This window comes from Elaeis guineensis, chromosome 7, assembly GCF_000442705.2.
Source record: "Elaeis guineensis isolate ETL-2024a chromosome 7, EG11, whole genome shotgun sequence".
NCBI lineage: Eukaryota > Viridiplantae > Streptophyta > Magnoliopsida > Arecales > Arecaceae > Elaeis > Elaeis guineensis.
The window spans coordinates 11,153,010-11,174,736 of NC_025999.2; the positions used below are offsets into that span (position 1 = coordinate 11,153,010).

Consider the following 21,727-nt stretch of genomic DNA (forward strand, 5'->3'; position numbering starts at 1 on the left):
GCTAAAGATCAATTCTAGCAACGAAATTTAAATTTTCGTCGTAAAATATTCAAATTTTTTCAACAAAATAAAATTTAGCGACGTAATAGTTTCGTCGCTAAATATAAATAAAATTGGTCGTAAAAGTCTTTCTTTTTTGCAACGAAATATCAATTTCATCATAAAAAATATAATTTTTTTTGCGATAAATTTTTTTTTATTGTAAAAAAATATTTTTTTACTACAAAAAAAATATTTTATTGCAAAAAAAATTATTTTTTGCAACGAAAAAAAATGTTCGTCGCTAAAAATCAACTTCTAGCAACAAAAATAAAAATTTCATTGCAAAAGATATAACTTTTTGTAACATAATTTTTTTCATCGCAAATACCTAATTTTTGGGGACGAAATTTAAATTTCGTTGCAAAAGCTTAATTATTTATGACGAAATAAATTTCGTCGCTAAAATTTCATCGCAAAAAGTCAAATTTCTTGTAGTGTGGATTGTAAATTTTGCTCATAAATTGAGCATAGATTGTTAGTAGAATCTAAAATCCGATAATATTGGATGTAGTTCCTGTTAGAATTTCTCAAAAGATGGATTTTTGTTGATTATAGACTGATTTTTTATTTTGATTTATTACGAAATATGGACTAAGTTATCTTCTAAATAAATGGTCAAGGAGCTCATAATTATCTCTAATTATGTTGTTGTTTTGGGCCCTATTATCTTAATCATATGATATAGTGGATATTAGTATGGTTAAATGGGCTCTATAATAGATGGCCCCATTAGCATTATTGACTATGTTAGGTCTCCACTCTACTTCTATATATATCCGTCTGTGAAAATCCTAGAGCATGAAGTTCTCATTGTTCCTAGGGCGCACCTATCTCATTGAGGAGATAGGTATAAAATAGAGATGGAGAGGAAGATCTATCCCATCATTGTTTTTTTCTCCCTTAGGGCATTGCTAGAACAATCATCAATGGCTGCTCCGGGCTCCCCAGGTATGTTTGGATCTTATTTTTGATTTCTTTTAATAATTTTGTGTTCTAATATCTTGCATGATTTCATATGTGAAGAATCTCATATTTGGTATTAGAGCCTGGATTTTGTAGAAAATTAGAATCAAAATAACATATTCATTCAATCAATCAAATAATAATAATAATAATAATTAAAGGAAGAAAAAGAGGGATGGGTCTTCCTGTTGCCATCCCTTCTTCTCTTCTTCTCATTGGCATAGCAGGATTGGGCTTCGACAACCATCCAAACCGATAATGAGTCCCACTGAGTCCCCATCTAGATCCAAAATTAAAAAAAAATAAGAGACTGCGGTTCCCATTGCCATGCCCTCCTACCTGCTCTCATATGGTCGCTAGATTGGTTATCGACAGTTGTTTGGGACAGGCCGCCAATGATCATGACAGGTGGTGGTGCTAAGTACCGCCCTTCTTCCTCCCATCTTTCTTTTGAGAGATAATAAAAGGAGGAATGTTGGATCACCATTGATCAACGGTTTCCCTCTTAATCGCTGGTAGATAACGACGGTGGATGGATGGTAGATGGCAGTGATTTATCAATTGGGGCTTTTTCAATGACCGCTAGCCAAGATTTAGGCAAGGGACACCAATTTTGACCCCCTTCTCCTTCGCCCGATTATGGAGAGGAAGAAGGGATTGGCGAAGAAATAGTTTTTGGGTTTTGGATTTTGCATTTCAACCCAAAATCTGAACCCAATTAAAGAGAAAAGAAAAATTTTTAGTTTAGCCTTCGGCGAAGTATATTATTTGATAACAATGCTTCAAAAATTATATTCTAATCCCTATAGTGAAATTTATTATGTAAAGCTTCCAATATTATTATTTAGCCCTTGATGAAGTTCATTATTTGATAACAATCCTCTAAAAATTTATTTAGTCTCTGAGATAAACTTTATTACATATTGAAGTGTCTGGATTATTGTTTAGTCCATGTTCTCAAGTTTATTACATAATGCTGATCTAATAATTATGTTATAATCCATACAAAACAGTTTAATTACATAAAGACTCTTAAATATACTATTGCAAATTTTGCATTCTCATGTTTGGTTTGAATAATGATATTTTTTTATGTCGATCCCTAATTTAGAGGGGTTTCAATGGATGGTAACCATCAAAATAGCCCATTAATTCAAATTTGTAGAATTCCACTATTTGATATTTTAGAGGATTAGACATATTAATTTTTGATTAATTATTTGCTATATGTGCATTAAGTTCAATGAATGGATTCGTAGGCATAGCCGGTTGATGCCTAATTTGAGAGTTGTAGATTTCAATGGATGATGACCATCAAAGTGGCACATTCACTAAGATTTGCAAGATTATTTAGTGTAATATTTTAAAAGGATTGAGAAGTGTTACAAAATTATTACATACAATCATCTTCCTAAAGGGAGCTTATTGTGTATTATAATTCTAAAGTGAAATATTTTTTTACTAATAAGTGTGCATGGTCTAGAGATTTATTCTATCAAAGTAGATAAACCTCCAAAAGCTAATGATACTTTACTAGTTGTTTCCATTGGATGCTAGAGAGGTACCTTATATAGATCACTTTTTTTTCAAAAAAATTTTATGGTATTGTACTAAGCACACTCATTGAAGTAATGCTAATAAAGGTTTTTAAGTATATATATTATCCATATTTGTCTATTAATTAACTGCATAAAGGTTGTCTAATAATTAGCACTTTTACATTAAATAACGTTACATGTTGGAGAGGATATATTATGTCGATCACTTTCTTCCCAAAGAAAATTTGTGGAATTGCACCAAGGGCTCTCATTGAAATAATGCTTATAAAGATTTTTAAGTATATGCATTACCTCATTCATTAATTAATTATATAAAAGTTATCTAGTAGTTAATACCTTTGTATTAAATAACATTACTACTTTCATTGAAACTTTTACCGGCATAAACTATAAAATATGGAAATATGATACTAAGATAGTGATGTATTTGATAATTTTAGATATTACATGGTGTGATAATCCACTATCTCATGTCACTAGTGAGAATGCTTTAGAATAAAAGCTACTTATGAAAAATGCTATAACAAAATCTTTCATTAGCGGCATAATCGTAGTGGCATTCATTATTTTATATAGGTACAAATTTTTTTTTTAATGGTGTTTAGGCTCAAGTGCTTCTAATTATTAAAATATATTATAAAATAAAAGATATTTGTTATAAATACTAGTATTTTATTAATATCTTTTAGCATAAAGCATATATAAAATGCTGTCACTTAGATAACAATTTCATATACTAATTAAGATATTTATTTAAAATACAAACAAATGTGATATAATTTGTATGGTTTTATTATGAGACTCTAAATATTCTATATTTGATTGATGTGTCAAAATTAATAAAAATCCCAATCATATACAGATGATTTTAAATTTTCATAATTTAATCTTGCTCACAATCCCGTGCCATTTTATACATATGTCAATTATTATATTAGCTAATTTTTGTAATAATTATATGATTGATATTTCTCAACCGTATGATGGTATTTCTCATCTACCGTGGATCAGAGGCTAGACACTCTAAAACTCTTCTTATTCTTCTCCAACCATGACTCTTTAAAAAAAGACATTGCACGCATGTCTAAGAGGAAAAATATGTTGATTGCTTTAAAGAATCAAACTCCCACATGCATCCAAATTTAAAAAATATGTATCTAAAAAATTCCCATCAATTACAATATTAGCTATTTTTTAAAAATTATGTGATTGATATATCATTACCATATGATACTTCCTAAGTATACAAAAGTTATCAGAGTCTAATCATCCTAAAACTCTTTCATTCTTCCCCAACCGTGATTCTTCTAAAAAAAATGCTTCTACACACGTCTCAAGTAAAAAATATTGATATTAATTTCTTAAACATATTATAGTATTCTAGTCATTTAAAAGTTCTCATCCACCATACATTAGAGTCTAGGTGTCCTAAACTCTCCCACTCTTCTCCAACTATGATTCTTCTAAAATCATGCTCCACATACATCTAAAATAAATCCATTCTCTAATGTGCAAAATAAATATCACATATTCCTTCAATAAAAATATTTTCTCATGCATATAAAAGCAAAAATATATATCAAAAAAAATTATAAATTATCATATAAGATAATATTTTTAGATTTATGTGATCAATAAATATTAACCACATGATAGTTGTTAGATGTATGCCCTAGAAGCCAATCTTGACTGACACATTTTATATCTCTATGACATGATTTTGTACTTATTGGACAGTTATATTACCATTCATATTTATGTGTCCATGAATCATCCAAGAGATTAACAAAATGATGACACATATTCTCAAAGAGTTGAGAATTTGAGACATGTATCATTAATAGTTAATTCTTAAATTGCTCCTGATCATAAGATCATCATGGGGATGATGATTGATCCAGATAGACCAATACACGGATCGCTTCCTTCGGACAGATGGATCTCGAGTCTGCAGTATAAAGACACTGAAGTGAGAGTGCAGATGGTTGTTAGAGAATAACTAGCACTGAGTGTGACCAATATAAGAAGTCACATGGATGTTTGCTCACTCGTTAATGACTTTCTCGATGCTGCAGTTGTATAACTAGTCCTTTGATCTGAGATGATACTACTGCTCACAGTGAGGCTACTGAAGTTTGACTAATATATTAACATGGGTCTCAAGGAGCCCTTGTAATGAATATTGGTGACAGTTGATCCTCTGTAGGAGTGGGGTGTGCGTTAAGATAGAATCTATCGATCCTAGCAGAAGGGAGTAGTTCTATGAGATTTAAGAAGCTGAGTCCTTAAGTCTATGGCCATAGCATTGTGATTGATGAAAAAAATTTTCATAGAGTCACATATAGACTTGAGCTAATTGAATCTATCATATGACCGATGTTGAGGTTTGATAATTTATCCATGACCTGCCTCTGGTCGGGACTCATGATAGAGAGACTGTATCATACGCTAACTGTACCTAGAGATTCATCTTTTATTCTGCTAGGTTGCCACTATATACTGCTAGGTGTCACTGATGGATTGTGAAACTCACAAGGATCATCTTGATGATTAATGATCCTTGATGAGCTGAGTTGGAATTATTCCAATCTATTGAAAAGAGTTTCAATGATATTGTGATAGAGATCATAATATATCTCACTATCAGACAGAATAGAACCTATGGAGTCACATACAAAAGAGATTTTTGACTGATCACATGGTTGAATTACGATCATGAATCGTAATATGATTTGATTATCAATTTGATTGATAATTGATCTAATACAAATATTGCATTATGTAACTTACTAAAGAGTTAGTGAGTTATAGGAGTATTAATTAGTAATAAAATTACTAATTAGCTCAATTTGATTGAGCAATGGGGCTTGTATCAAGTTTAATTTGATTGGATTTAATTTGACTCATTTTAGATTTGATTTGATCAACCTTATAGAGTTATAAGATAACCCCAAAAAAGATTGGATGATTAGTCCCAATTGAATTAGGATTTGGGTTTGATCCAATTTTTAATTAGACTAAGATGTATGTATTCCTAATTGGACTTGAAATCTTTATTTTCATGCTGCACCAAATCCTAATGGGATTAGGATTAAAAATTCAGCATAAAAAAAAAGTCCAATTGGACTAGGACGACTCCTCCAATTAGGAGACATCTAATCTAAATTAATTGGACTTCAAATCAAATTTGAATTTCTATTTATTTGAGTCTAATTTGATCCTAATTTGATTAGAATTAATTGATATTTTAATTAAATTTAAAATAGCAATATAAAATTCAGTATCAAGAAAGAGTCCAATTGGACTAGAACTCCTCCTTCAATTAGGAGACATCTAATCTAAATTAATTGGGCTCCAAATCAAATTTAGATTTCTATTTATTTGAGTCTAAGCTGATCCTAATTTGATTAAAATTAATTGATATTTTAATTATATTTAAAATAGCAATATAAAAGAAGTCCCATATTCTTGAAATTCTTCCCCATCCATGCACAAAGAGGACTCCACGCCACATAGTTTTTGTGCACCCAAATAAAAGTCATGAAAAACTAGATTGGACGCCCTTGTTTATCTCCTTTTTGGCATGTAAGAAAGAAGGGATTTGATCCCTTTTTGCATGAAAAATCTGGGCGTGAGATTTGTTTGGGCAGCATCCAAATATTGCAAGAGTCCAAGAATCTTTGGACTCTATCTCCTACTCAAACTCTAACCCATCCTTTGCCTATAAATAACCACCACCTTGGGACGGCTATAGAGGTGATTAGCATCAAGTTTTGATGCCAAAATCAGAGAAGAAGGTGTGGAGAAAAATAAGGAGAGAGGGGGCGGCATCTTGGTGCAAGGCGTGAGGTTTGTTATAACTATCTCTTCTTTCTTGCAACAACCAAGGGTTGGTTGTTTAGACATCTCTATCCCTCCCTCTTGTCCATATTTAGATATGGATGTCTCCTCCTCCTTTTGTTTAAAAGTTGGACAAAATTATTACATCTTTATTGTAGAGATTTGGTGCATAAATTTTAGAAAGAAAAGAAAAAATGGTTCTTTTCATGATCTCTAACGTAGAGATCAAGATCCTCCTACATCTTCTTATTTTCTAAGAGTATCTTAGGAGAAAAAAAGATTTTCAACCATCAAGATACGATCTTTGCAAGGAAGCTAGCATCTTGATGAGATTAAAAGACTTCTGATCATATCAGAGTCTCGTGTGAATATTCGTAGAGGTCGGACGCTTGTGCGGCTGCAAGGGATCTTTGAAGGACATCCATGATCATCTGTTCACATTGAAGATTGATCCATGTTCAGGTATATTTTATATTTATTTATTTTATTTGATTTATGTATCTGAATCTTATCTCACATATGATGATCCTGTTTATGGTTTTAAGATTTAATCTTATGCATGCTTAGATTAAATTAGATTTAATCTAAAAATTTTTAAAATTTTACTGCATACTAGTTTTGTAAAATCATGCGTACATGAAACCGTAAAACTCCAACAATAGTATCTTAGGCATACAAAAATTTTCATCTATTGTAGATCGAAGAGTCCAAATATCCTAAAATTCTTCCTAATCTTTCCAACTATGATTTCTCTACCAAAAAAGCATCCAAACTGTAGTGGGCTTCCTAAAAAATGTGAGTCTAAAAAATTTCCTAAACAACATTGGGCATCTAAAAAAATCCATGTCCAACCATGATTTCTTTACCAAAAAGCATCACAAGATTGCTTCAAGAAAAAAGCACATGTCCAAACACATTTTCTAAACCACATGGTGTGTCCAAAAAATCCAAAATAATCATGCTTCTTCTAATTCTTCCATCGTTGATAAAAAAGATTATAAGGCATCATAAAAAAAATTTCAGATATCATAAAATACTCCCTATTCTTTCCAATCGGTGGTTTTTCTTGGAAAAAAATGCGCATCAAAAAATTTCCTAAACTACATCATGTGCCCCTAAAAAATCCAGAATAATTGTATTTTTTCTCTAATTCTTTCATCGGTTCTCGTAAAAAAACTTTAGGAGGCATTTGGTGACCAAACTTGGATCACCACAATAATCTTAGATCATAGATGATCCAAATCTTGGGATGATCTAATCCTTAGTGATTTAAGATCATGATGTTTGTTTGACCATAGTGTCGTAATTAAAAATCTCCAGATATGTACAAATAACTTATTTGGTATACTATGAAAATTCAAGATCACTGACCATATAATATCAAAAATATCTCTAACATATCTCAGATGAAAAGAAAAAAATGATAAAGAAGAGACAGAGGAAGAGAAAAGCCTCAGATTATCATGATTTGGTTGAGAAAAAAAGAAAAAATTTCTTCTTTTCTTTCATGGAGATGACACCCTAACTACTCACCCAACATGCGTAAATAATATCGTGTACGCATGTAAAAAAATATCATGACAAAAAAAATAGATTTTTTCTTCCAGAAAGTCTCTCAATCATGAGGGTATTTTAATTAACATATTTTAATATAAGATTATCTTGATGGAGTGATGTTGGATACATATTCTCAAGAATAGATTTTCTATCACCGTGTTGGATGGTGATCTGAGGAATGGGAGTGATTTGAAATCACTGTCATGTAGAATCATCATGGTGCAACTAAATACGGTGATATCATCATCTTTATTCATATCATCCTTGATCTTGGATGGATCATCCCATTGTAAATACCTCCTTAAAGTATTGTAAAAGCAAATCATATATATTAAACTCTCCCTTAAAAAAAACATGCATTTAGAAGAAACTTTCTAAAACCACACCGTATGTTGAAAAAAATCCAGAACAATTTGCTCTTCTTTTCTCCTCCCTTTCAATCCTTTGATCCTTTGCTTCACCTTTTATTTATGGTTCATGTTAGCTTGGAGATGCTGCTAAACCCCATGAAGAGTTACCGGAACAACAAACATAGTCCTCATCATGCAGTCACATACCTCCACTCCATCAGGTAAATAGTTTTTTAAAATTTAGTTTCACATATTAAAATAAATAATTAATTCTTGTATAACATACTTTTGGCTTTGTTTCTAATTTTTTAATTAAAATTATAAGTTATAGTATACAAAAACTTGCAGAAATAGTCAAAAAAGTAGAGAAAAGAGCTACGTAACGAGAGAAATAAAACAATCTATCAGATACAAGTTTTCCTCTTATCTTTGAAAGTGTCATATCCCTTATGACTTTAATATATCAGTAAAAAGATTTCAAATTATAGGATGGACATGAGGTTTACTTACTAAGTGCCAACAGAAGACCTAATCCTAGTGTCACTGAGGGGAATCTATTAAGTAAGAGTCCTACAAAAGTTGTAGGTGAGGTAGCACTAGGACTATAATTCTGAAAAGTCATGATTATGGTTCTAATAGAATATGATGAACCTTTGATAAAAGAATATAGCCATTATAAAACTATTAGGAGATGTAGCTGGTTCAAGAATTGCTTGACCTTCAATTTATGTATTTGCTATAAACCGGAATCATTTTAATTCTTTTATAATAATCAAACTGGAACTACAATCTAACTTATTATTATGTCATGTTGGCAGGTTATTTGTGAATAGAGCACTGATGGGATCAATGAAGAGGGACAATGTTGATGATCTTTTCTTTTTCTTTTTTCTTTTTTTTTGCTTTTCATGCTTTAAACTTGTATTTTGATTTTTCTTTTGTTGGCTCAAACTACAAAAACAAATCTAAAACTTGATTGTGGGAATACGATATGAGATATGACTGTTTGATTTGAATTCTATAATTCATTAATTTGTTCTTCAATGGTTTGGATGCCTTAATGAAAATAAAATGTTGGAAAATATTAATTTTAATGATGCATTTTGATTATAGAATGATATTTCTAGTATCACGATATGCTAAATATATATGTTGTTATAACATTTTCTCAAATATAGTCGAAAACTCTTATTTATGTTATAGTTTTGCAATAAGTAATACAAGAATTGAACATGAGAACGTGTTACCTAAATTTTTGGAAGCATTTATGAAAGTGCCGCTAGATAATAAATTTATGGTATTTAATAATATCAAAAAAAAATGAAAGATAATTGTTACAATTTAAATTAAAGAGTGGCATTTTATACAAAAGCCAGCAAGTTACTTGGTACCGGCAAATAAAAGTTCCAGTAATATCTAATGAAATATATATTTAATGGCATATATAAATATTGTTAATATATGGACTACTACCAGCATATCCTAATGTACCATATAGTGTTTATTATCAGCATATATAAGTGCTTAAAAAATCAAAAAAATATTAAAATTAAATCTTTAAGGGCACTTTTTAATACTGTAAAAAATAAATTTTTATCGATAATTTTTTAAAATTATCGGCAATTAATTGCCGATACGATCTTAAGACGTCACTTAACGAAGTGCCACTAAAATGCTAGTAAAGGTATTTGTGGCATTTTCTCTTGGTTGTAGCAACACTTATAAATGCCAGAAATAAGAATTTTTATTATGGTGGTGGTAGAGAGTGAATCGTCTTAGGTTAGAAATCATGAAAATGTCTATTTTTAATTTCATTCTAGATGTTATCTTAAGAATGGTAATGCTAAGCAATTCTTTGATCTCATTAGCAAGAGGTATATAGAATCTAATAAGACAGAGGCTGGATAGCTAATAGATAAATTAATCAATATAAGATATGATGGCATAATGGTGTTAGAGCTTATATTGTGAAACTAGAGAATATTGCACTTAAGCTTATTAGTTTGACATCCCTATTCCTTATTCTTTTCTTGCTCATCAAGCTTTTAACTCTTGTATAATTTAGTCAGCTTAAAAGCATATATAATGCACATAGGGATAAATAGAATATGAATGAACTTATTTCTATTTCGTTTAAAAGTTTTAATATCTTAAGAAAAATGATGAGAGTGGTAGTCTGTCAAGCCTTAAGGGTTCCATACATAATGAAAAAAGATAATGGTTTCAAAAGGGAGACTTAAACTCACAAACTTAGGAATGAAAATCAAAATCCTAGAGGTCTACAAGCAGCTATTAAGAAAGTTTTTGAGTGCTTCTTCTATGAAAGAAAACAATCATAGGGGATTTAAATATTTCAAGCATAAGAGTCAATTAGAGAAATAAAAAACTATGCATGTAGATGGTATCATCCTTAAAAAAAAAAAGATTGGCCAAGGATAAATTCTCTACATTATGGCATAAGTGAATGGGTCAAATTTCTAAAGAAAGGGTTCAAAGGTTAACTGATAATGAAATTCTACCTTCGCTTGGCTTTAGTGACTTTCGCACCTGTGTTAACTATCTTAGGGATAAATTTATCAAAATTAAAAAGTTAAATAAGAAGTCCACTCATAGTAATAAAATTTTAAAACATTTATATACTTATGTGGACATCTAGATTCTGCCATTTATGATAGTAGATGTTTCATTACTTTTGTTGATGACTTTTCTCGCTATGGTATGTCTATCTTTTTAAGAAAAAATTTGAAGCACTTAATAAGTTTTAAGACCTTCAATATTGAGATTGAAAAACAGCATGATAGATAGTTAAGATAGGGAGATCTAATCGTTCTAGTAAATCTTATGGTTGACATGGTGAATTTAGCCAACAAATAGGATCTTTTGTCCAATACTTATAGAAATATGTGATAGTTACTCAATATACAATATCTGAAACTTTTGAGCAAAATGATATGACTGAAAGACATAATCACATCTTTACAGATATTGTTAGAAGTATGATGAGTAAGTGCAATTTGATAGGATATCTCTTAGGTGAGGTCCTAAAAATTATCATCTATATCTTAAATAAAGTTTTTAATAAAGTAGTTCCTAAGATATCTTTTGAGTTATGGGTTGACAAAAATCCAGTATTACTTATTTTCATATTTGGGGCAATCCTACCAAGTTTAAGATAATCCATCACTGAATAAGTTTGAATAGTGTTATTTAATTTACCATCCAGATAATTTTAAAAGATATAGATTCTACAACCTTGATAGATTTACAAAGATTATTGAGTCTAATCATGCCAGATTTTTAGAATATCATATGGATGATTGCAGATACTCTCATGCTGGAGACATGATATTAGAGGAAAAATAAGTCATTATTCTTGTACATGTTATCCAACAAAATGTCATATTTCATCCTGAAAGGACAGTAGAAGAACGACATCAAATATGTGAATCAGTTGTAGCACCTCTATAGCTAATTAATGAAGTATCAGTAAAGAAATCACGTAAAAGATAAAAGAAAACCTATTATTTCTAATGATTATTTGATTTATTTAGATGAAAATAATTATGACATTGGTCATATGGTTAATTTAGTATCATATGATCACACTATTGTATGTTTCCAATCAGCTAAATAGCTTGAAGATATGTGTGATTCAATGCAATCTATAATTAAAATAAAATATGAGATATAGTAGAATTATCTAAAAGATCTAAGCCTATAATGTATAAGTGGATATTTAAAATTAAGAATAATTCTAATGATAATATTAAATACTTCAACTTCAGACTGATTGCATAAGGATTCACATCGAAAGGGGTATAGATTATAATGAAATTTTTCTTCGGTCTCTTGTAACGATTCTTTTAGAGAATAATCATAGTACTGGTAGCCCATTTTAACCTAGAGTTTTATTGGATGGATCTCAAAATAGTTTTTTTGAACAGCAGTCTTCATTAAGAACTCTACATGAATCAATCAAAAGATTTTGTTGAGAGTGAAAAGGAACATATGATATATATACTTAAAAAATCCATCTATGGTCTTAAGCAGATACCAAGATAATAGTATTTTAAGTTTGATGACATTGTGAGCTCTCTTGGATTTATAAAAATAAAGTGGATCAATACATGGTCAACAAGAGTAAATTTATTTTTATTGTCTTATATATGGATGATATTTTACTTGTTAGTAATAACACTCTGTTATTGCATAAGACCAAACCATACTATATAAGGTTGTTGATATAAAAGATCCTAGAGAAGTTTTATTTATACTTGGTATTAAGATTCACAGGAATAGTCCATAATATATTAGGCTTGTTTCAAAGAGTTCATATTGATTGTATACTAAATAAAATTGGTATGTATAATAACAAACCTGAAGATGTATATGTGGTTAAGAGAGATAAATTTAGTAAAAACCAGTATCCTAAAAATGATGTAGAAAAGAATCCAAGAAGAATGTACCTTATTCTAGTATTGTGTGTAGTTTAATATATGTATAGATTTGTGCCAGATTGGATGTAGCATATATTGTGAATATAGTTGACAGATATATGACAAATTCGAATATGGAGCATTTGAAAAATAGCTAAAAGGTTATAAGGAATTTATAGAAAACCCAAATAAAATGTATGCTAACTTATTAAAAGTTTGATCACCTTGAGGTGAGTAGATATTCTGATTATGAATTTTGCTGGTTGGATAGATGATATAAAATCTATTTTTTATTATATTTTTTATAATGGCTAGAGGAGATATTTTTTAAAAAAGATATAAAATAGATTCTTATGGCATCTTTGACTATGTAGGCAAAGTTTGTAGCATGTTAAAAGTTACAATTTTTGCTGTTTAATTGAAGGATTTTATCTCAAATCTTATGATGGTTGATTGATCTTACGATGGTTGATTCTATCTCAAAATCATTTTAAATTTATGATAATAAAATTACAGCTATATTATTTTTAGAGAATAATAAAACCTTCCACTGCCTGTATCATATAGAGATAAAATATTTGACAGTCAGAGATTTGGTTAAAAAAGGAGACATTATAATTGAATGCAAAGAGACTGATGTAATACTAGTAGATCTATTTATCAAAGGACTTAGATTCATTATATTCATTAAACATATAGAAAATATAGATTTATTGAAATCTTTTGATGTACTTGGTTAGTGGGATCATTGTTTTGTTAAATATTATAGAGTAAATTATAGAAACACCTGCTTAACTTTAGTCTAATTTTACTTATACCCTTTCGATTTTAAAAAGAATCAAACTAGTTCTTTAAAATTTTAAAATATTTCAAAATGATCTTGCCGTTCACTTACCAACAAATGGTATTACCTTTCCATTTCAATGGATAGAAATTTTTTTGCTAATATAGAAAGGATCACCAACAAAGGATGGAGGTGGAGAGAGTCATTGTAGAGAAGGACGGCGAGGTCATGGTAGTCGGTATGGAGAGGAAAGATTACATCAAAGGCCTTATAGGTGAGATTAAAGGAAGAGCGAGAGGAGGAGGAGAAAGGATTAGGAGGAAAGGTAGGGGGAAAAAGGAGTCATCGACGAGATAGAGGCAAAGGTAGAGGGAGAGGGCTCATAGGTGAGCTCAGAGGTGAAAGATGAACAAGAGAAGTGAATGAGAGAGAAGGAGAGGAGGAAGAAAAAGGAATCATTGGCAAGGAATGACAGAGATGGAGGAAGCCGCCATGAAGGAGAAGGGATCATGGGCGAGCTTGGAGGAAGAGGAGGAGAAGGATAAATGGATAAAGAAAAAGGAGAGGAGGAAGGAGGGTTGCCAAATATGAATGGATGGAGGTGGAGGAGAGGGCTTATGGACATGCTTGGAGGAGAAAAAGTAGATAAAGAGGAAGGAAAGGAGAGGAAAGAGGGATCACCGTCGAAGAAAAATCAGAGGTGGAGGGAGCCATTATAGAGAGACAGATTATGAACAGAATTGGAGGAGGGGGAGTGGATGAGGAGAAAGGAGAGGATGGAAAAGAGGGATCATCAGTGAGGTGGATGAAGGTGGAGAGAGCCACTATAAAAGGGGAGGGCTCATGGGCGGGCTTAAAAGAGGAGGAAGAGGAGTAAGAGAGACGAAAGGGGATGAGGGGGAAGAAGAGATCGACAGTAAGGAATAGGTAGAGGTAAAGGGAGTTGCTGTAGAGGGAGAAGGCTCATAGACGGGCTTAGAAGAGGAAGATGATGAGGAGAAGAAGGGGTGAGAATGACGAGGAGGATGGGGGAAGGAGGAGGAGAGAGAAGGGATATCGACGTCAGAGGTAGAAAAGGGGAGCAATCGGAGAGAAAGGAGATGGAGATAAGCATAATTTGACTATTTTATAAAATGATGATATCATGGGATTGTCATGTGATATTATTTCATTAATAGAGATAAATAGTAGGACGACTTCAAAATATCTTGAAAACTTAAAGAGCTAGTTTACTACTTTTTAAAGTAGAGGAGATATAAGTGAAATTGAGCTAAAGTTGAGAGGATATTTTTATAATTTATGTAATATTTTATGACTATCATCAAATTTTTTATTTTTATTATTTTTATAATAAAATATTATATTTATATTTATGCATATGTGGTTATTTACAAATGCTATTTGAATGAATGCTTAAGCATAAAGATGTTGCTTAAGCATAATAGTATTGTTTATGTGATTATTGATATCATTGATATCATATATAGTTTGCCTTGAGATATAAAAGATTCATCTTGGGACATATAATGGAATTATGATATAAGCTTAAAATTGTTATAGCTTTCATTGAAAAATATAAAAGGATTTCATTTGAGATCATAAAGTAGACAAATGATAAGCTCTATATATTTTAATCATATGGATATAGAATTAATGCTACACATATTATATCACTGAAATCCATATCGATAAGATTACTAATATTTATAACTATGGAGGGTCATGTATCAATAAATGGTATGAAGAATGCTGTGATTTGATATTAATAATTTTAGCAGACCAGATTTTGACTAAAGATGTTATTCATTCAGAATATTTGCATATATGATCACATGAGCTGTACTTAGCCCCGAAGTCATTTTTGAATTATAAATAATAATATTTTGTTGAATAAAAAAGGATCTTAACCAATATTGCAGGAGTAGAATGTTTGAAATTTTTTATAAAATGGGCTTATACTGATTATGTACTATTTTTTTATTTAAATTTATTATAAAATATGAGCTAAATTGTCATTTGAATTAATGGTTAAGGTGCCTATAATTATCTATGATCATGTTGTTATTTTGAGCTCTATTATCTTAATCATATGATGTAGTGGATATTGGTGCATGCTTGATTTGGTTATTGAGCTCTGTAATAGGTGGACCCATTAGCATTACCGACTAGGAGACTTACATAAAGTGAAAATGGAGAGGAAGATCTATCCCACTATTATTCTCTTCTTCCATAGGTCACTGCTATAGCAATCATTAATGGCCCTTCAAGGCTCCCAAGATATGATTGGATTTTATTTTTTATTTCTTTTAATGATTTTATATTCTAATCTCCTATATGATTTCATATGGGAAAATCTCATAGTTCTTGGATACTTGGAACCAAAACCCTAACTTGATATTAACCAAGAAAAAAATAGATAAAAGAATCTAGTCACTCTAGTAGTGAAATGAGCCATCACAAACAAAAGAATGATTTATTATTTTTTTTTATTTGAGACAAAAAGATAATTCAGGTTGCATGAAGGTCAAACTAAAGATAAAAATCTTCAAACATGCTTGCCTCCAATGACCACGCAACTTTCCAATCTACATCATGGAAGTGGAAAAATATCAAGAGAGCATTCCTACTTTTCCAAGAATGTGTAAACCTTTGTTGGTTTGAAGATGATCTTATGGTACACTGCACTTTCTATGCTTCTTGGTGAAGTTTGAACCACAAGCATTATTTAGAAGCATTAAATTATTAAATGGGGCCTCATGATCTTCAGGAAGGCAACCGATTGGATTTGGCAACTCGCCTAGGCCTTTCAAGTAACCATTAGAGCTGCTCAAGTGCTAGGCAACTCGTCCAAGTCCAGAATATTTTGAAAGGGCTTGGGCCTAGTTTTCAAGCTTGGAGGTCCAGGCTAGATCTAAAATTTGAGGCTGCCCATTAAATAAGCTAAGCTTGGATTTATATCAAACCAGCCCAAACCTGGCCATCCTTCCTTAATCTGACCTAAATCCAACCCCATCCAACCAACTATGATGCCTAGGATTGGTATTCTTGGACGTCTTTTACAATTTAGTACTTGATGTTTTTATATTTATGTTTCAATCTCTATCTTATCCATATTCATATAAAAAACTTATAAGGTTAATCTTCATTTATACAAATCAATCCATGTACTTCTTTTCGTTATAACATGATATAAAATATATATTATGTTATATAAAATATGTCATGAAATTATTATCTCACCTTTGTCCTCTACTTTGATTCTCCTTCCTCACCTATGACTCACGAGCTCTTACACCACCCTACTTTCATCACCCCCGATTTCAGCTTTGATACTGACACCCTCGATGATACCAATGACAACTCCATCCCCTATCTCTCCTCCTCCTTTGGGTCCCACCATGTCCCCATCACCCCCTTCAACCCCTCCCATCCCCAGCCCTCCCCCCCACCACCTCAACTTCTAGGACTCCTCCCTCTCCTCTTTCCTTCATTCTCCTCCTCCCTCGAATCCTATCATAGCACCCCTCCCCCTTCTAACCCCTCCCATCCCAAGCCCTCCTCCTCTCATGACTTCAAGGACAAGGGCAAGTGCGAGGGCATCCCTGATACCCTCTCCCCATTCAACCCCACCCAATCCCCCATCGACCCCCTCCCATTTGATCCTATCACCATCCCCCCAAAACCCTTTTCCCTAGGTGGTTACACCCCAAAAAAAAAATATATCCCATTGCCTGATCCCGAGCTCTGCCATTGGTTCTCTTGTGACCCGAAGCCTCCTCCTCCCCCAATTTATGCTCACTGTTTGCTGGTGCTAGTGAGGCCGACAACATCATTCTTGTCCTTTTCTTTAGACTCCATCCTCCTCGGCTAGGTCCAAGCTAATGATATTTTTTAAAAAAAATAACTAAAAAAAACCCCAAGCGCTCTATCTAGAAACTTGAAGCCCGATAAATAGTAGGCTTGAGCTTCGAAAGTGGGCCTGAAGGATAGGCCAGACCAGTCCAATCCATGCTGACTAAATGATGTAATATCTTGGGTTGAGCCTAGCTCAAACTCAATTTAGTCCATCTATTAAGCAAGTCTAGTAACCATGTAGCTACCACCATACTTTAGTTTGAATGGTATAGTCCTTGCCACTTGTGACAAGGGTTTGAGATTCTATTTCGATGGTTACCGAGCCATGGTGGTTTGGGCCGAGCTCGAGCCTGACTAAATGATGTAGTATCTTGGATAAGCCCAAACCAAACCGGCTTGATCTATTTGTTGAGCAAGTCTAAAACCATGTAGCTACCACCATACATTAATTTGAATGGTATAGTGCTTGCCACTTGTGGTGAGGGTTTGGGATTTAATTTTGGTAGTTACTAGACTTTGCGTCAACAACCTTATATATAAGTTCTCAAAATAACTAGAATGCTACCATGGTCCATGAGTATCTTATTATGGCCATATACTTGTCCATAATTAAATATCTGCGTACTACATGCATCCAGATTTACCATAGAAATTTGGATAACATACAGGTGTAGTTGATCCTACATTTAACTTTACGATATGCCTTCCTGAACTGCTACAAATATCAAGAATGTGTTGACTTTATAATATATCTATTATTGTCGATCTTGAAGGGACAATGTAGGGCACTTCCACGAACTAGCAAGACAATAAGAGAAGGCCAAAGAGCTCACCGAATTGGCTCTGGCTAGGTGCTCAAACGCTTAAGTTTGAGAGGATTTTTGGTGGGACGTAAGAAAAAAAAGAACAATGATGGTATTAAGTAATTCAATAGTGAGGATTGTGTATTAGGTTGTTCTTCACATTTCATAAAAAGTTTCTGAGTTTATTTATAATTGAGATCTCGAATCCTTTATGGATTGCATCTTAACAAACTCAAAATCATAATGTAGCAACTTGTTGACATGGTATAACAACCCACTGACGTGCCATTGTCATTTGGCATGTGACGGAATTTTTAGGACCCCATACATACGTACAAATATGTGCACGTGCATGTACGAGCATATATATATATATATATATATATTTGTGTGTGTAGATAGATTTGGATAAGGTTGATCAGATTTAGATATAGATTCGATCAAGTTAAAACTAAATAATGGAGGTTCTATATCGATGATCCAAGCTATTGAATATGATATACTATCTCAAAACTACTTGTACGCCAAAAATGATATAATTTGAAGACCCATAGCCTATATATTAAGAGATCAAAAAATACATCTAATTCAATCTCATTTAGGCTATTCAATTTTTGGCTACTTGATGTGTAAGTTAAGGATCTCCAAATCATATGATATTTTGTGTACAAGCAGTTTTAAAATAGTAGATTATATTCAATAACTTAGATCATTGATATAAAATACTTATTATAGAATTTTGACCGATCGGATCTGAGTCTAAATCCGATCAGCTTGATTCTAACCTAGCTATATATATATATTAAAATAGAGATTTCTGCATTGGCAGAGCCTTCATTTGACAGATGTATCTATCTCAGCATCCTTTTTGATGTGGATGCAGTAGTGATCCTTACCTCTCTCCCATACTCTCACCAAACCCGCCTCTGAGCTACCTCTCGATCATGGAATGCCTTCCTCACCCCTCGCTTCCTCCGGCCCCCTCCGTCTCCTACTGCACCATCTCCTCTGTCTCTTTCTAGAGGATCTCTCTCTCATCCTATCATACCGCTTCGACCTCACCGTCACTGCCTAGCATCGCTTCTCCCACTCCCCTGCAGTCCCCATATCTACGGCCTCTCCAACTTCATCCCTGTTCCCCTCGGTCCCTTCCTCTACCTCCTTAACAACACCCACTCCTACCTTCTTGGCATCCCCACCGCCTTGGCCACTGCCCATCGCCTTGACCTTACTGCACCGCCCTCTCTTCTCACCTGGCACCACCTCCCCGACATGCTCTCCTTGTGAGGCAGCTTTGCATCAACCCCCATCCCCAGTGGTGACAATGGTGGTGGCGGCATCATCATCATCATCATCATCATTGATGGTGGGTCCTGCCACTCCATGTTCTCCTCCAAGGGCAGCCAGATGAGCTCTATTGAGTGGTACAACATTAACTCCAGTGAGTGGAAGATGGGGGAAGGGCAGTCCAGGTATCAGGTTGGGTGCATGGGGTTCTTGGTCTGATAGGGGGATGAGTAAAGGTGGCCAACGGGTCGGGCCACCCATGGGCGCCCCAGCGCCGGCCCAAAGCAGGTGGGGCCTGGCCCAGCCCGTAATGAACAGTAACGGACCGGGCCCAGCCTGGCTCGGCCCGTTCCTCTAGATTGGGCTCGATTTTGGGTTCACAATCCCAGGCCCGAGCCCAGCACGAGCTCGATAAGGACTATGCCCGGCCCGACACGATGGACCGCCCATGGCGGGCCGAGCTTGGCCACCCACGACGGGTCGAGCCTAGGCCCAACATGATTAGAGCCATTACGAGCCTATCCAAGTCCGTAATGGTAAACGGGGAATTTTTTTTTGTATTTTAAATGGTAAAATTTCAGAAAAATATCATTTTTACCCTCTCTAACAGCCATATAACGGTTATATTTGAGGGTAGGGAGGTCATTTGATAATTTACATAACTTTTTGATAAAAAAAAAAATTCAAAGACCAATATACCCCTTATCAACGGTCATAAACGACTAGTTTGTGAGGGTATTTTGGGAAGCATGAAAGTTTCTAATAACTATAAATAGAGGTTCATTCTTATCATTTCTACCACATCAAATCCAATCCATTCTTTCAATACTTTTTTACTCCCAATATTCTTTTCTCTACAAGTTTATCCTATTTACTTGCTTACAATCAATTTTGCTCAAGCGTGCTTGAATTGTCTCGAAGTTAAAGGATCGAGCTACTAGCATCGACTACCAAGCTCTCTCATCCTCTATCTTCGATGAAGAGTACATTATTCTCAATATAATTTTTTTATTTTTATTTTTTTTATTAGCATAAATAGATTCTTATTATGATAGCAATCCTAATATGACCCCCAATGAAGAGACAAATACTCTTGAAGAAACCACTAGTGCTCAAGTACGTAGGACTAGGAAGAGAACTAGTGAGGTTTGGAGAGATTCTAATAAATCTACAAATGCCCAGGGTGAACCTATGATAGTTTGTAAGAAATGTAAAGCTATCTTGATTACTAAATCATCTAGTGGCATTGGCCACTTGAAACGCCACATAGAGCAATATAGGATACATGATGCAAAAATCTAAGCCCAATTGAATTTAGCTGGGGGTAGTTTTAGTTCTTGAAAATATAGTCAAGAAATGCAACATAGAAAGCTTGCTAGATGGATAATTCATGAGAAAGAACTGTTTATAAGAGCTAAGTTAGAAAAATTAGAGTGATATATCAAACGGGATCTACAATCCTAATATAAATGAATTAGTAGGAAAATAATTTGTAGAGAAATAATGAAGTAATATATTAAAATGAGAATTGAGCTTCAAAAATTATTAGAATTCTTAAATTGTAGAGTGTCAATGACCTGTGATATTTGGACTGCTAATTACAAATATGTTAATTAGATTTATTATACTGTACATTTTATAGATGATGAATGAAATATAAATAAAAAAATTTTGAGTTTTAAACTATTTGAATTTTCATACAGTGTACCTATAATTTTGAATGCTATAATGGCAACTACAACATATTATGGTATTCAAAATAAGATATTATTTATTGCTTTTGATAATGCATTTAATAATACTGCTACTATTTCTTTACTAAAATAATCATTAAATCCAATTTTAGATGGTGAGTGTTTATATATTAGATGTATATATCATATACTTAACTTGTGTATGCAAGATGAATTAGATATTTTAAATCGCTTAATCACTCCAATAAAAAATGCCATCCGATTTATCGAGCATTCTCCTTCGAGAAAATAAGATTTCAAATAATTGTGTAACTCTCACGGTAAGGCATACAAAAAATTTAAACTTGATGTTGTGCGTAGGTGCAATTCCACATATCTTATGTTAAGTAGTATATTTGAATATTCTGAGTTGATAAATACTTTTATAAATTCTTGATTGTCTTTTGAGGAACCTCTAACTTCTGAGGATTGACGTGTTGCCAAAATTTTATAAGATTTTTTTAAAATATTTTTTAATACAATAATTTTTTTTTGATATATATTATTCCACTTTCTAT

The 21,727-nt window shown here is 32.8% G+C and overlaps 1 long non-coding RNA gene across 1 annotated transcript; it reads left to right on the forward strand.

Annotated features, from left to right (window-relative positions):
* The first annotated feature begins 6,331 nt into the window (after window positions 1-6,331).
* On the forward strand, window positions 6,332-9,310 carry LOC114914386 (uncharacterized). The gene is made up of 4 exons (XR_012142832.1): window positions 6,332-6,413; window positions 6,673-6,866; window positions 8,446-8,532; window positions 9,130-9,310. It is a non-coding gene; the product is annotated as an uncharacterized lncRNA (long non-coding RNA).
* The last annotated feature ends 12,417 nt before the right edge of the window (window positions 9,311-21,727 follow it).